This window comes from Myotis brandtii, unplaced genomic scaffold (genome assembly GCF_000412655.1).
Source record: "Myotis brandtii unplaced genomic scaffold, ASM41265v1 scaffold1423, whole genome shotgun sequence".
In the NCBI taxonomy this organism is placed as follows: Eukaryota; Metazoa; Chordata; class Mammalia; order Chiroptera; family Vespertilionidae; genus Myotis; species Myotis brandtii.
Genome location: NW_005355087.1, coordinates 467,172 through 471,080, shown reverse-complemented (window position 1 = coordinate 471,080; position 3,909 = coordinate 467,172). Strand labels below are relative to the sequence as shown.

At 45.4% G+C, this 3,909-nt stretch overlaps 1 long non-coding RNA gene across 1 annotated transcript in view; it reads left to right on the top strand.

Moving 5' to 3' along the window:
- Nucleotides 1-3,647, top strand: part of LOC102262142 — a 20,847-nt gene extending 17,200 nt beyond the window's left edge. The window contains exon 4 of the long non-coding RNA XR_001361054.1: nucleotides 3,078-3,647. This is a non-coding gene — a long non-coding RNA (uncharacterized LOC102262142). The remainder of the gene's footprint in view (nucleotides 1-3,077) is intronic.
- Nucleotides 3,648-3,909: the final 262 nt, after the last annotated feature.

Sequence of the window (3,909 nt, the reverse complement as noted above, 5' to 3'; positions counted from 1 at the left end):
TCCTTTTTTTCTTTTTTTTTTATTCTGGGCCAGCTTTAGCTCTGAGGCTTGGCTCCAGCTCTTAGGCCTAGGCTGCTGAAAGCAGGTATCTGGTTTGTTTGGGTTCTATAATCGAAACACTGTTTCAACTCCAGCTCTGAGATCCCGGCTGGCTGAAAGCAGGTTTCTGGAGTTTGTTTAGATTCTATATTTGTAACAACGTTTCAAACTGCAAGCTCAGAGGCCGGCAGTGGCAGGCGGGGAACGTTGGCTTCCTCCGTCACTGAAGCAAGCAAGCCTCATGTTCGCTTCAAGCTGCCTGGCTGCCGGCCACCATCTTGGCTGGCAGTTAATTTGCATATCGCCCTGATTAGCCAATGGGAAGGGTAGCAGAGGTACGGCTAATTACCATGTTTCTCTTTTATTAGATAGGATATATATATTAAACTAGAGGCCCTGTGCATGAAAATTCATGCATTGGAGGGGGGAGTGGTCCCTCAGCCCGGCCTGCTCACAGTTCAGGAGCCCTCAGGGGTGAGAGACAACCCAGCCATCAGGGGAAGGCGATGCCCCCATCACACTTCTGCTGCTGCCTCTGCCAGCAGCACAAGCCTCTGCTGGCCCTGGTTACCTGAGCCTCGGGTGCCCCTGGGCGGCTGGGCAGCCACCATCCATGGCTTGCCTGCACCTCAGGTGTCAGTTGGACAGTTGACATCCGAGGCTTGCCTGTGCCTCGGGTCAGCCCTGGGTGGCTGGGGGCCTGAGGGCGGGTCCGGCTGCACAGTTGGCCTGCCACCCCCGTCAGGGCTGAAAGAACTGGGGGACTACAGCAGGGCTGAGGGGACTGGGTGCCGCCATCTTGTGGCTATGGGTGCCATCATCTTTATGACAGTGTGACAGTCAATTTGCATATTCTGTCTTTATTAGATAGGATTTTTAAAAAAGACTAAGGCAGGAGTCCTGGTGATGTTTCTATACACCGAGGAATGGCAAAGTTTGCCAGCGTTAGGGGGAGGTAAGGACGGATTCTTCTCCCAGCCCTCAGAGGGAACCAGTCCTGTGGACACCTTCCTCTCAGACTGCCAGCCTCCGGAACTCTGAGACAACAACTGTTCATTATTTGAGCTGCCCAGTGTGTGGTTTTCTGTTATAAATACAGATATTGAGAGATTGTAGATTTCTGTGCCTGGTTATAACCCCACCCCACCTTGCTGCTGGCTTTCAGAGATAATTATTTGTATGTTGTTTCGTTTCATGTTGTCCCATAGCTCCCTTAGGCTCTCCTCCTGTCTTTTAATTTTTTTCTCCAATTGCAGTTCAGTTTGGGTGTGTTTTGCTTCCCTGTCTTCTAATTCGCTAATTAGAAGGTCCTCCGCTCCTAGTCTACTACTGTTGAAACTTTCAATGGTGTTTTTTATTGCAGCTATTTCGCTAATTAGAAGGTCCTCCGCTTCTCCTAGTCTACTGTTGAAACTTTCAATGGTGTTTTTTATTGCAGCTATATCACTCTTCATTTCTTCTTGGTTCTTACATAATTTATTGATTTTTTTCATCTGTTTCTTCTTGCTTCTTGCATAAGTTGTTGATTTTTTCCTCCATCCGGTTTATGCATTCTAGGACCCTTAATCTGAATTCTTTTTCTGTCATGCTGCATGCCTCGGTTTCACTTAGCTGCTTTTCTGGTGAGTCCTCCTTTTCTTTCCTTTGGGGATTTCTTTGTCTACCCATGTTTGATCTCACAGACATATCTAGATGTTGAGTCATTCAGTGGCTGCTCCCTGGGTGGCAGTGGCTCCTCGGGCTGCAGTTGCTCCTCGGGCGGTTGTGGTAGCAGCTGCTCCTCAGCTGGCAGCAGCTCCTGTGGTGGGTGCTGTTTACCGCTGTGGTGGCTCCTCTGGCTGGTGGGAGGAAGCTTCACACACAGCTGCTGTTCCTCAGACAGAGGGTGTGGTGATCAGGAGGCTGCTGTTCCTTGGATGGGGGTGGGCTACACAAGCCACATGGTCTTTCTTTTGTGTGAAAGCATCCTGGCATTTCTTTTCTTGTTCATGTTTCCTCTTCTTATAACACCAGTCAGATTGAATCAGGGCATAGCCTAATAGCCTTGTTTTAACTTAACCACTTCTTTAAAGGCCCTATCTCTACATACAGTTATATTCTAAGGTATGGGGGTTAGGGCTTCAACATAGAAATTTGGGGAGCACACATTTATCATGTCCTTCTCACATGAAAAATACATTAACCTCCATCTCAACAGCCCTAAAGTCTTAATGCTAAGCACCAATAAGTCCCAAATCTTACCTAAATATTTAAATCAAATGTGGCTAAAACTCAAGATATAATACATGTTGAGGCAAAATTCCTACTCAGCTGTGAACCTGTGAAATCAAAGTTATCTTCTTCCAAAATACAGTGGTGGTACAAGCAGAGAATAGACATTCCAATCTGAGAGTGAGAAATGAGAAAGAAGAAAAAGGTCACAGGTCCCAAGCAAGTCCAAAACCTACCAGGGAAAACTTTATTCTATTTTAAGATTAGAAAATAATTATCTTTGGCTGGATGCTCTTGCTGAGTGAGTTTCCTTCCACGTCCCGCGTGGAGGAGGGTTCGGTATCTGAAAGAGGGGCGGCACACAAATGAGAGAGAAATGACACGAGATAATTTTGCAATATTGGGGGACCAGGCGGGCAAGTCCGGAAGGACTTCCACCAATGCTCAGGCCGCTCCAATCTTGTATTGATCTGGAGTAGCCCTTAGGGTAAGGAGGTTTCAATGACACACAGATCAGCAGACAATTTCCAGGAATATACAGAGTATCTGATTAGCTCATCAGTAGACAATTTCCAGGAAGAGGCAGAGTATCTGATCAACAATAATCAGCAAGAATCTACACAAGTATCTAAGGAATTAAGTGAACTAAGGTGGGGATGATGCTTCAACTACGATTACCTAAATTAACTGAGTGGTTCCTAGATTAACTGGGTGGTACACAGTCCTGACCTTTGCTAGGACTTCAAAGGTTACTAGCTTTTGGGGGTCTCTGTCTAAACTCAGCTAGTGAAGACAATGAATGGACTCTGGCATGCTCTGTCCTCCAGGCCCACCTGATGATGGCCCTGCCCTTGAAGCAGCATCATTGCCCCCAAGGTCCTGGATGGAAGCCACATTCCTGAGTCCCTGGGGAGCAGCAGCTTGGCCTGCTGAAACTGAGGAGTTGGCCCTGCTTTCTAGAACTGAAGAGGAGGCAGCCTTGCTTTCTGGATTATTCTCCCCACTTTTTGAAGGATAATGTATGTTCGCAGCCAATAGCACTATTGTCTTGTTCTGTAGCATTCCAGAAATTCAACAATTTTACTTCATTTCAACTCTTCTCTGTTCCTTTCAGTTCAAGCTAGTAACATTTCTGCTGATTTGGTTGATTGGATCCATTAGTGTCTGTTTGGCCAATAGTGTTATTCAAAGTCTACCATCTTTGTCAAATTATCTGTCTGGTTGTTGTATCCATTATTCAAAATGAAGTATTGAACTCCTCTACTATTATTGAATTGCTATTTCTCCTGAATGTTCTGCCAACACAAGTGAATTTATTGTAAATAGTATATAGCCAGACATTGTGTATTTAATCTATTCAGCCGCTCTATTTTTTTTTAACTAGGGAGTTTAACTCATTTACATTTAATATAATTATTGATAGGAAAGGATTTACTATTGCCAATTTTTTGTTTTGTCTTATAGTTCTGTGCCAGAAGCCGGTCCATCCTTGCTGCTTGACACAGTCGCTGCAGAAAAGAAACATCTGCACAGCGTATGTTTCAAGGGACCTGGCGTATATGGCATACTGTTCTTAATATATTTGCTCCCCTTCTTGGCGCTATGTGTTTTAACCAAGGTCACCTCTCCGAGAAAGGTTGTTTCCCCAGGTAGGAATTT